The 12583-nt window shown below is 41.8% G+C and overlaps 1 protein-coding gene across 4 annotated transcripts in view; it reads left to right on the plus strand.

Annotated features, from left to right (window-relative positions):
* The window catches only part of LOC124788252 (hornerin), a 299601-nt gene that overhangs the window by 183709 nt on the left and 103309 nt on the right, over nucleotides 1-12583 (plus strand). The window contains exon 1 of one of the 4 annotated variants that reach the window (XM_047255446.1): nucleotides 1625-1798. The exons of the other annotated variants lie outside the window; for them this stretch is intronic. The gene's annotated coding sequence lies outside the window, so the exon portion shown is untranslated. Of the gene's footprint in view, nucleotides 1-1624; nucleotides 1799-12583 lie in introns of those variants that run through there. 4 annotated transcript variants of the gene reach the window in all.

Consider the following 12583-nt stretch of genomic DNA (forward strand, 5'->3'; position numbering starts at 1 on the left):
GCTCATCGCATCACCGCAAAAATGAAACACATCACAAAATAAGTACTTTATTAAAAACATTCCAAGTCAGGAAACTAGCTAGTTCTAGGGACCACAAGCTGATTCTTCCAAAGAAGAAAACAGCAGACATCTACTGCTAAATGCAAACAGTGTCGTTGTCGGTTTCGAACCGACTGTTTCATCTTCAAAAGGCTGTTCAAGTTTATATTACATCTATTGTTGTTTGCTACAATTGTTTGCTTTGTTTTCCAACGCCTAATGTAAACAACAAAGAATGTGATATAAAAGCGAACAGCCGGTAGCGACCCTGTTTGTGAAAATATAGAGCAAAAAAAAAAAAAAAAGGCTGATGTTTTCTTCTTTCCAAGAATCACCTTGTGTTTTTTACAAAGCGACGGTCTCAAAAATATGTTTTCGACAAAACAACGCGAAGAAAGTTTATTTTCCAAGTGCTATTGATACTGACACAATACGTTTTATTTGTGATAATGCAAGTACACAAACACAGCAATACATTTCTAACAAGTGGAGTTGCAGTCAACAAAGACCACTTGTCATATTTTTAAATTTTGGATCTGCAAAAGGAAGCGCAGTGTGGCCCAAAGACCATGCGCCATCTACTAATGCATGTTTGAAAGATTTTCTACACGGTTTGGCACCTGTATCAAGTCTAGGAATATGCAAGAGAGTACAGAGAACGCAACAGCACTGGAAACTCGTTTTGTGAAAAACTGGACTTTAAAAAGTTATTTAACGTTTTCTGGATGGTCGTACTTCTCAGATGCGCCACTACGCTCGCTGTCTTATTGTAGACACTGTACCACCATTCACTAGAAGTGATTTATGGAAAGATCGCAAACCTAAAACGCTATAGTTCTGAACTCTCCCGAACAGGGTACTCAAGTTTAACCGTTCAACGTCGCTCGGTCACAAGAGAAAAGCACAGAACGCCAAATTTCTATGCCTGGGCCCGAGCTTCATCCATAAAAACAGTGGGAAGGAATCAGAGCAATGAGCCTAAGTTAACTATCTATAAGCCACCACCTGCTGCTGCGGCTTGTGGTGGTGGTGGTGATGGTGGTGGTAGTGTGATGTGTGTGTGTGTGTGTGTGTGTGTGTGTGTGTGTGTGTGTGTGTGTGTGTGTGCGTGCGTGTGCGTGTGTACGTGAGTGCGTGTGTGACCATGCTTAGGACAACGTTCGGTGCCGGACCTTGCCCAACAAGTGTGGCTGTAAATGGGTCACACACGCCGCATCCCGTCAGTGCAGCAGAGCCGAGCGATATCCAGAGCAACCGGGTCGCGTTCTGGTATTGGTTGGGAGCGAACCGCCACGTGCGCGCGCCGCCGATCTAATTTTATGAATAGTTTTTTCTTGGCGTCAGAACACGACGGGCAATAAGTGAGTATATTTCCCTCGCCTGAAGACACCTCCCCCCGCCCCCTCCCACCACGCTAGTTCCGTTCGCCAGCCCTTCGGGCCATCATGCGCGCGTGTGAGTGAATGTGTATATGCGCGCACGCGCGCGTGTGTGTGTGTTGAGGAGCGAGATGGGGATAGAGAGAGCGAGAGAGCAACACACACTCGGCGTGGCGTTCTAAATCTGGAAAAGCTGAACGCCGTGAGGCGGCCGCAGGCGTCAGTGCTAAGGGAAGCATGGCGCAGAGCGCGCGTTAGCGGTGCAACGACAAGCGAGCTAGCCCGTCCGTGCGTACGGCTCCCCTGACAGAAAGTCTGAACCAGCAGTACCCAGCAGCAACCCAGCTGTCATTAGCAACCACTCGGTAGAAACAGCCAAGGTAAGATAAGCGTTTGAGCTGACGGCTGGCCGCGTAATCCTCCGTGCGCCATCAGCCTGCCTCTGTAGAAGCGAAGTGAGGAGTGTTGTGAATCAGTTCAAGCAATGTCCCGAGACGTACATCCGTCGAGTTTGAGACTGTGTTGTTGGAGTGTCAAGTGGAAGCAGAGAAGATGCGAAAAGATAAACGGCCATAGTGGTTACTCTTTTCCAGCTTAAACATAAGTTCAGGCGCTAATGCCGGTATTTACCCTATCATACAGGACCGGCTCGCAAGACCTGTTGCTGAGCTTCGTTGACCACACAAGAATCCAGTGATATTGAAACCCTCAAGATCCTTAGAGGCGAAGCACTAACTCAGTCCAAGAATGGGATAGGCAATTCGGCACAATCTTCCCAAAAGGAATATTTCGAAATTAGACTAAAGCGACTCAGAGGAACCATTGAAAACCTAGAACAGCTTTGGCCGGGTGGTACTTGTACCTCACTCGTGTCAAATAAAAATCTTGTTTTTCTCATCACAAGGCTTGAGGAATGAATAATGTGCACAGAAAGTAAAACAAGATAAGTCTTGTATATCCGGTGCTCTGCAGACTTCATTTTTTAAAGAATACAGTTTTGGTTAAGAAAGTGAGAAAATGAGACATTTATGGATGTTATAACCTCTGACTGATCACTTCACTTTGTGAAGACACTGTATTGAATATTAGAGAGCAGCGAAACGTGCGTTATCGGAGCTGTAACGCGATAGAGATTTTGCTGTATTAAAAACATTATTCTAGCAACTCTACTTCAATTCCTTATCAAAATGTCATTTTTAAAACAAACTGAAGCTTCTGTCTATGGCCGGAATTTTATGTTCCCAGACGCTGACGCAAAATTATCGCAAAACACGGATAGGCATCTAGCAAACCAAGTTATTGCAAGTTCTAAAGGTAGTATCTATTTAGAAAGTCTGTATTTCCTTTCTGGGTATTTTTCTTCGCGAGATTTTACTTTCGTGCGTGAAATATGACGGTTAAGTGAAGTTCATTGTTTACAGCTGTGTTTACTTTGTCGTGGTCATTGTTGACTCGAAAATTTCGAATCTGTCTCATTGTAGAAGCGTTAATTCTTCTCGCACATTGGCATTTTCCTTCGCGTAGTGTGAGAGTTACGTCTTAGTGTATCTATTACTTGTAGGTGACGATGGTCAGTGCTTGTAGAGTTATAGTATCGTGTTTGTGTTGTCGGTGACGAGGGGAAACGTGAAGCCAGTGACCGCACTCATTCGTGACAAACAGCACCAGGGGCCGACAAGTATGACATCCACTTCTAACGGATTGCCCTCACACATTGAACACAGCGAAGAAATTATTAATTTAATTCAAGACACTGGTGCAAAATCTAGTGATCATGAACTGTACGCCACCACCTGTTCTCCCCTTTCCAGCTATGTAGGCTCTCTCAGGATTACTGAATATTTCTGGAGGTGGTAGATTAATTGGATAAAATATTCCACATATGGCTTGTCCAGTTTTTAACGATTATAAAGATACTGCTGTTATAATGTGACCCAAACAAATACTTACTGAAGGTGTTAAGCGACTGCAAATGATTAATGCAAAAGTTGATTTTCACAAATTCCACATCTGACTTTAGTGCACTTTCTGTTTCTCTTGGAAATACCAAGTGTATCTCCTCTGAGGTCATATTGGCGTACTTCCACGACAGCTGCACTATTCATAATTCGAACAATCAAACCATTTTTTGTGTCTACTTTTTATGTGTAGCCTTTGCCTTTCAACTACCATCACAGGTAAAAACTTTAATGCGTAACGTCCGGGGAACCTGGTGGCCAAGAAACGCAACCATTTCTAACGATCCCTCTTCTGAGGAATGTTAAGTTTAGACAGTGTATCAGCTGAAGACTGGAATGTGCAGGAGCCTCGTCATGTTGGAAGAATAGACCCATGCCTGTAGCTAGAGGAACCTCTTCCAGTAATGCTGCAACCATATTTTAGAGAAAGTCGAGATCACTGTGCCCTGTAAGAATATGTGGTAATACAAGAATTCAAATCAGCATTGTCTGTCATATCACACCACACATTCACAGAGAAACATCCTTTAAAAATGTGTCACCACAAAGGTATGTGTGTTTACATCGGACCACCGAGTATTATTCCTACTGTCTTGAGTGAAAGTGACTTCAGTACAAAACAGTATTAATGGTTCAAATGGCTCTGAGCACTATAGGACTTAACATCTTAGGTCATCAGTCCCCTAGAACTTAGAACTACTTAAACCTAACTAACCTAAGGACATCACACACATCCATGCCCGAGGCAGGATTCGAACCCGCGACCGTAGCAGTCCCGCGATTCCGGACTGCAGCGCCTAGAACCGCAAGACCACCGCGGCCGGCCACAGTATTAATGGAACTAGGCTATTATCTGCAGTTAGCCAACGAATAAATTCCAGTCGTCTACCTTCACCTGTTCTCGGTGGTGTTGAATCTGCTGTAAATGATAAGGATAGAGGCCGTGCGTACGTTATGATCGCCACATTCTTGCATGTGGAACACCAGTGTGCTTGTTGAAGGACTACGTTTTATCAACTGAAAAATGTCTTATTCTTCATCGATATACTCCGTTCATTCGTACGTTAAAATTAAATATGACTGCTGGGCACTGCAGTAGTCCCACGAAGCTCAGTGAAAGCGCGACTAAAAACTCTTGAACAGATACTCCGCGTTAGGAAATCGTCTATAGTATTACCTACAAGGCCAGCAACGTTTCCGTTACCAAACCCCTACGCCAATACCATATCGATACATACAGTATTTTTACATACAGGAGTTGGACAAAAATATGAAAATACCATGAGAAATGTAAGCTCGAATGTAAATGCAGATGCTAGCCATGCCTGCAGGTTGTGCTGTTGTTTTTTACCACAAACGCCACCTGTGCGAAGTCCTCATCACGTTACAAGTGTCAGTTGTGGTCAGAACAGTGTTCTGTGTCCTTGTGAGGGCATTATGTCAGAGTTAAGTGAATTCCAACGTGGGAAAATTGTTGGTGCTCGCGTGGCAGGTGCTTACATAACAAGGGAGCTGAAGTGTTTGGTGTTTCAGTAGGCACCGTATCGAAGATTTAAACCGCATACACGGAAAACAGAACAACATCATCCGCTATGTCACAATGTGGACGAAAGGATGTGTTGAATGATCGTGGCAGACGATCATTGAAGAGGACTGGGACGAAATATAAGGGATCGTCAGCTGCAAAAATCACTTCAGAACTGAATGCCGTACTAGCGAAACTTGTCAGCACAAAAACACCACGAAAGGAGCTCCGCAAGCAGGGATATGTAGGGCGAGATGGATGTCCAAAACCATTCATCAGTGATGCTAATACCCTTAACAGGAAAATGTGGTACCGAAGCCATAAAACCTGGACTATGGAGCAACGAAAGAAAGTAATTTGGCAGAATGAATCTAGTTTCACACAATTTCGAACTTCCAACTTGAAGTAAAACGTGGCGAGCGTTCAGTGATGATTCAGGCGCCCACATCGTGGTTTCCCATGGCTGCATGGTTACTCTACAAGGTCGTACAACTGCCAAGGTTTATTTCAGCCGATCAGGGTAATCCCATGGTACAGTGTTTGTTACCCAGTAGTGATCCATTGTTCCATGGACACAGGGCCTCTGTTCGCAAGGCTCGCATCGTCCAGCACTTGTTGATCTCAGTATTAATGAGGCTTTGAGGCTTACTTTGGAGAGAAGGGCGCGTGATCGCTATCCGTCTTGATCAACGTTAACTAAACTTGCTACTACTTTGCGGAAAGAACGGTATAAGATTTTCTTTAAAACCGTACATGACTCGTATGTATCCTTTCCGGGACGAATGCAAGCTGTTTTGAATGCCTGCACCATAATAGACATGGTAAAGTGTTGTGTTTGTGGTGTTTCCGTATGTTCGTCCACCCCCTGTACGTTATCGAGAAAGTCAAGGATGGTTTTCCGGTATGCCAGCGTTCTCGGCTGAGAAAGAGGATTTTGTATTGTCTACATTGATAGAAAAGAGAGCCACCAGCCTGAAAACTGCCCTCACATACCATCACTCTCAATTAGCACCAAAGGAGTACTCGAGCTTAACAGTTCCTTCTTTCATTCTCAACTCAAGACAGCAGGACGGGCTGTTGTAAAACATATTTTGCAGCCAAATTACCTGGCTTGCTGAGATTGGGACAGAGAAGTTCCCAACTGAGAATGTTAGGATCGAATACTGTGGACATACACCCTCACGCTACGAGGGACTGTGAGAGAGTTAGCAATTAAACCACGAAATTAGTGGAGTCATCAAGAACTTTATGCCTTTTTAGACAAATCATTGGCAATGAAATTTTCCTCTACGAATCGAACCAGTTAATTACGTGTCAAACACCACTGGATTTGGTGCGTTAGTGACCTCGGCAACGGAGAATAATTCAGTTCATTGCTATTCCAAATGACAATTAATTAACGACTGTAGCATTCTATCGTTGATTCCAGCGTCAGTTACACATCGTTTAGATAATACAAGTGAATTGCAGTATCCATCTGCTTGTCCTAATTGTGCAAAGCATAAAAAATTATCAATTAAGTTAGTACGTTTTCTGCAGTATCCAGCAGATGTGTAGGTTCACATATTTTGGAATTTGGAATGCATCTCGCCATGCGCTGAACGTGTCTCAACATCGTCAGGCTACTATCTCAGAACAATATGTATGAAGTGTAGGACGTTGAGTGCTTGCTCCCTTGAGGATACTATTCACAAACAGTTTTCAGTAGTCAATTTGTTTGAAATGGATTGTTTAAATGGAATGTTGTGCGCATAGATAAAACGCAAATCGACCCCGCTCTGAGAGAGTGTGACTGTATGCAGCATTTATTTAGTTAGAGTTCAGTTTTTCTCACCTTGCCTTTATGCGTTAAGGACTACTAGACTACTTCCAACCAATTGCTTTACCTTTAATGTTAATGAATGTGTACACACCAACGCAAGATTAGTGGATAGTAGACAAAGCCTGCCAAAACATAAGTAAGTCATTTTGCCCTTAGAATATCTCGTACTTGTTAACTTGTTTCATTTTAGCACATTTGGTCCAGAGAGAGCTCTGTGATGGCAGTAAGTTTAAACTAACAAAGAAGGCATTTGGAATCAATGGACGTCAGGTTTTAAGAGAAATTTACGGTGATGTCATACCTGTTGCAATATAAACACAAGGTCTTTCTTTGCTCCGATTGAAATGGAAGGCAGTAACATGTAAACTATGTCCAGTAGAAGTTTCCTTTATCAACAAGAAGGTCAAAGAATTCTCTTCCCATACGTTAAGTATCCTAACGTATCAAAAATCTCACAATTACTGTGCAGCGTATATAGCTTCTGAACATTCACTTACGGTGTCAGAAACCGACAACGTCACTGCGACGGAGTTAGGGGAAACAGCGAGCTGCACAACAGGCCTTTTAACCTAGCGCTGACATATTGTTTACACTTTACCTACTAAACCATATGAAAGCATATTAACAATGTCAATGTCTTTGGATTCAAAGATTAACTAAGAAATAACATGGCAATTGTGAAGCTCTACCTCTGTTTTCATTTCGCACCAAAGATAAACTGTACACAAAAGGCATAGCACACTTATTTTGTGCAGTCTTCTTGTATACAGTCCCTTGTCTCAAAAGCTGGTCCTGGACGTAGGTGAAGTGTATCCCTGCTTCCTGGCATTTTGCATCTCTGATCAGCTAAATTTCTTGGCTTTGCCTTTCGCAGCAGCTAAGCGTTTCACATTTCATTAATAAACACTTTCTGCTGTGAATGGGTGTAACCTTCCGCTGTAGCGTGTCAGAGATAAAAAATGACGACCCAGTAACGACGTCATAACTTCTCTGTGCTGGATGTTAGATATTAAATGTTACATTATAGTTAAAATAAACTATACTTCACTATACACAACAAACACTATAAGCAGTACCAAACACGGGTAAACAATTCAATATCAGTTCTGGAAATTCTGTTATAGCTCCCGTGTCAACGCTTTGAAAACGAGTGAATCATTTGTAGTAGCCCTGATAACATAATAAACAAGCTTCGACAAGCATTAACAAGAACTTTTATTCCATTGCATCTGAAATAACTACAGAAATACTGAAAACAGCCGGCCGCGGTGGTCTCGCGGTTCTAGGCGCTCAGTCCGGAACCGCGCGACTGCTACGGTCGCAGGTTCGAATCCTGCCTCGGGCATGGATGTGTGTGATGTCCTTAGGTTAGTTAGGTTTAAGTAGTTCTAAGTTCTAGGGGACTGATGACCACAGATGTTAAGTCCCATAGTGCTCAGAGCCACTGAAAACAGATATGCATTTAGGGACAAATTATCTGCCTTAAACGATGCATACTGTTCTCTTAAGTGAAAAAAAGATTTTTTTACCACTGTAATTTATTTCGGGTTGATCAACTTTCGTGACCGTATATCTCTATGGCACATGTCTTTGAAATCTGTCACGTAAAATCCTCGGCAACAACCTTTTTGTGAAGCAATGCAACATAAAATACCAGCACATAAAACTTATTTGTCTTAGTTATAATTTTTATTTAGGCAGTAATGACCTGCAAGAAGATTCATATTGTGTAAAACACTATGAAGTGCGGAACAGAGAGTAAGGCATTCACTTGGTGATTAACTTATGCGCTGAATCTTTCACCAGGTTAGGTGACGCTCTACCGTGAGACATACGAATCTATTCCGACTGCCACGTTGCTTGAACAGTTCCGGATAAGCTTGGCGCCGTTAGTGGCGAACATCGAGAACAACCATTCCATTAGTTTAACTTCACTCCACAAATTAAGGAAATATTCATCAGACACTAATTCCCTAATCTGTGATCCTGCAAATATTCCTTCTGTTATTTTTGCTCCACTGACCCTTGAGATCTGCTCTCGAAAGCAGAATAATCAAAGTAAAACTTCGTCCACTGCTTTCACGTTATTGAGGAGACCGCATTTATATGCATCGGACGGAGATACACATTTTTAGGATCAACATGAGGACTTTTGATCACATTCTTCTGTCCAAGCTGTAGTCCATTGCGAGTGAGCCTCTTTTCACAGAAAACCGTTTTTTCCGTCTTGCTGTTTCACTCGCACAGAAAGCGGAAGTGCTTTATGTACCCGAGCTACATGCCGAGAATAACTGCAGTTACCTGAGGTCTCCATATATACGCCATTTGGAATTTTCAATTTGTGTAAGTTGTGTAGCAATTGAAAGTTCGATTCGTTCCTCTAGATTAACTGCATGAACATTTGACAAAGAAGAATATTGTTCGAACTGTGAAGAAGTACTGCTCCTAAACTATCTTTCATTGACAGTCGGCACTCACTGACACTGAAATCGTGGCCAGTAGTCTCCATAACGGACTCGATGTCATCTTCCTTGGAGACATACTCAGAAAAAACCGTGTGGTGTTCACGATTAACACTCAACTTCGTATCGCGAAGAAGAAGAGATATCATCATTTCAATCGTGAAGATGATAGCTCAGTTTTTTGTTACGACAAATTTTAAAGACGAACAACATCGCTGAAGGAGACAAAAGTGTGGCTCATTTGATCCACGGCGGCCTTGAAATGTTAGGCCAGCATGCATTTTCCCTCCTGCGTCTTCGTCTTCACTCAATGTCACATTCTCAGGAGGCACTGGTATCGGCAATTCTTAATTGTGACATGCCGGCTTGCTAGCAGATGATACATTAGTGTTTTGCTATGTTATCAATGTTTTCCGTGTTTTGGAGGTTATTCATTCTTTTTTGTATGACAAAAATAATAGTCCATTGTGTCGCTGTTTTCCTTTAAATGATGGTAATAGCAAAGTACACGTGACGAACAGCATATGTGAGGAACCCAATTCTTTCCCTGCTAGGACAAGTGAGAACTCCCAACAATTGTCAGAACATTCCATGTTGAGATGCTAGTTACAATAAACACTATGCGGTTCTGTCTGGTCCAGGATGACACATGGGCAGTGCTTCCAAATCGTGTTCATTTCATGGAGCTATATTTCTGTCTCGGGTTCGATTCCCGGCGGGGTCAGGGATTTTCTCTGCCTAGTGATGACTGGGTGTTGTGTGCTGTCGTTAGGTTAGTTAGCTTTAAGTAGTTTTGGGTTCTAGGGGACTGATGACCATAGATGTGAAGTCCCATAGTGCTCAGAGCCATTTGAACCTATATTTCTGAACTGAGGGTCATGCTTTGTTATTCCTTGCAAATGTTTCGATTATTTTCAACTTTTAAATATGGAGAATATTTAATTTACGACACAGAGAAATAACCGATATTCCGCCTTTTCGGTGGGTAGATGGTAGTGTATCACAAGAAAAACTGACCTGATAGCCAAAGCATGATTTTATTTTCGAAATGAGCATCCAGTACGCTACAAAAATACCATTCACATTATTTTTGAAAACACTGTTGGACAACATCAGCGACCACAACGTAGTATTTGAAATTAATTATAAAACAGTCTAGACAGCAAGCAAGCTACGTTTATTAAAAGGTGACCGGTTTCGACCATCACGTGATCATCTTCAGACCTCAATCATATCGATGGACAATGGCTGTGCATGGAACAGGATCCGCTGAATTACGATAGTCAGCTGCAGTTGACTATCATCACCGAGCGTTTCCTGCTCCATATACAACAATTGTTGATCAATATGTTTCAATGTCTGAAGATGATCATGTGATGATCGAAACCGCTCGCCTTTTAAGAACATGCCTTGCGGTCTAGACTGTTTCATAATTAATTTCTACCTCCACACTGTTTGCAATAAAAATTCTGTTGACCAGCGTCACTCATCTCCTACCACCAGTCAGTAAACTGTAACTGTCAAGCTCACTTTATGTATGGCTGATGTTGCCCAGTGGTAACAACTGAACTTGTATAACTTAATGTATGATATTATGGTTACAAAAGTAATTATCAGTGAATGGAGAACCTAGACCAGCATGTTCCGCTTGGCAGCGCGATGAGAAGATGACTCACACATTCATCAGCATTTAGTGTCACAACCACCGGCAGTCTGCCAGAAGGCTTAATGTCAGCACAGGAACAAAGAGAACCTTTTGTACTTCCCGAATTGTATGAGTAAGGTAGCTGACGTGCCGTGAGACACTCATTTACGAGGTGGTGTTGGATGGATGTGTGGCACGATGTCCGTCAACAATGAACAACCTACGAGCCATGTGTATAGAAACAGGTCTCTGACGTACGCAACCGTTGTGTTCAAACAAAGGCTACAAATGGAGCCAGTCTCCAAAAAGAAGAACAGGAAACCAATGTTACGGTGTCGGTGATATCATTGGCGATGGAGCGCAAATTCGATCTCGACAAAGATTCGCCTTAAATAATTAAAGTTAACCACGGATAAACTAAATACGGATGGCCGGACGTGGATCTGAATTAGTGCCATAGCAATTTTGGCAACGAGCCCCGTAGTTTCCACTGATAAATACACGCAATCTTCTAAGATTATTTTGCTGTTTCCCAGTTTCGATTAGGAGAAAGGTATCGGTCCTGTATTAATCGATGCTCAGATATTAGTGAAAGAGGGTTCACTTTCACACTTTGACTAAATCCAATTCACCGTTCTCGCTCCCCATTACATTCTAACTTCCAAACTCTTAACATGACTGCTATACAGCTCTGTATAAATTTGAAGAGGTTGAAAAAAATCAGCCAACCAGTTGCAGACTAAAGGTTTATTTAGCCCTTGACCTAGGTTTCGATATTATTAAAAATATCTTCTTCAGAAGGTGTAACAATGACCACTCCTTCTGAAGATGATATTTTTATAAATATCAAAAACCTAGGTCAGGGACTAAATAAACATTTGGTTTGCAACTGGTTGGCTGATTTTTTTCAACCTCTTCATTCTCATTTCCGTTCCGAATGACGTCGTGTTCGGTTACAATGAATTGCCTAACTTAAAAGTTTAGGTAATCCTCGTACTCAACATCCCCTGGGTGAATGGGCACCTAAATTAACAAACTGTGTTTCTGTTACACAGATATGAGCTATATTTACTTTTCCTTTTCACTGTGTGGTATTTAACGTACCATTCTCAGATGAGCAAACGCCACACGATAGCCATGTCACAAAAATGTATTAATCCAAGGTTGTTGAAAAATATTTTCTGCACGTACATGCATGTTTTTACTTTTGCAGCTGTATAAAGGTTTGTGGCAAAGAGTGTTTCGGCCCACCCTTCTCTGTTATTAACGCTAGCTTGCATAGGAAGATGTAGTTGAGGTGTCCTGATGCTTAGAGTCTTTACGTTGTAATCTCTGCTCAGTCAATAGGGAAAGAGAGGGAAGAAGGGCTGTATATGGCTAAAGTCATGACCAAATGCAAATATTCTGGATTTTTATCGCTTGAACCCGACTTAAATGTACCTTACAGTGAAATTAAATGAAACTCGTGATTGTCGAGAAGAACTAGAAACTTTTTTTTACATTAAGGATTAAAAATCCTCGAAGTCAAGAACGCAAACAAATTTTATTGCGATTACTAGTTTCAGTTATTCACGAGCCATCTTCCGATTTAAAATATAAAATTGCACATAAGAATTTTATATTTTAAATCTGAAGATGGTTCGTATACAACTGTATAATCACAACAAATCTTTTTTTTTATTTTGAGTACGAGGATTTTTAATCATTAATACACAAAAAATTATGGCAGATCGCTCGTTCCCGACGCTGACGA

The sequence above is a fragment of the Schistocerca piceifrons genome, chromosome 3, assembly GCF_021461385.2.
Source record: "Schistocerca piceifrons isolate TAMUIC-IGC-003096 chromosome 3, iqSchPice1.1, whole genome shotgun sequence".
NCBI classification, from domain to species: domain Eukaryota; kingdom Metazoa; phylum Arthropoda; class Insecta; order Orthoptera; family Acrididae; genus Schistocerca; species Schistocerca piceifrons.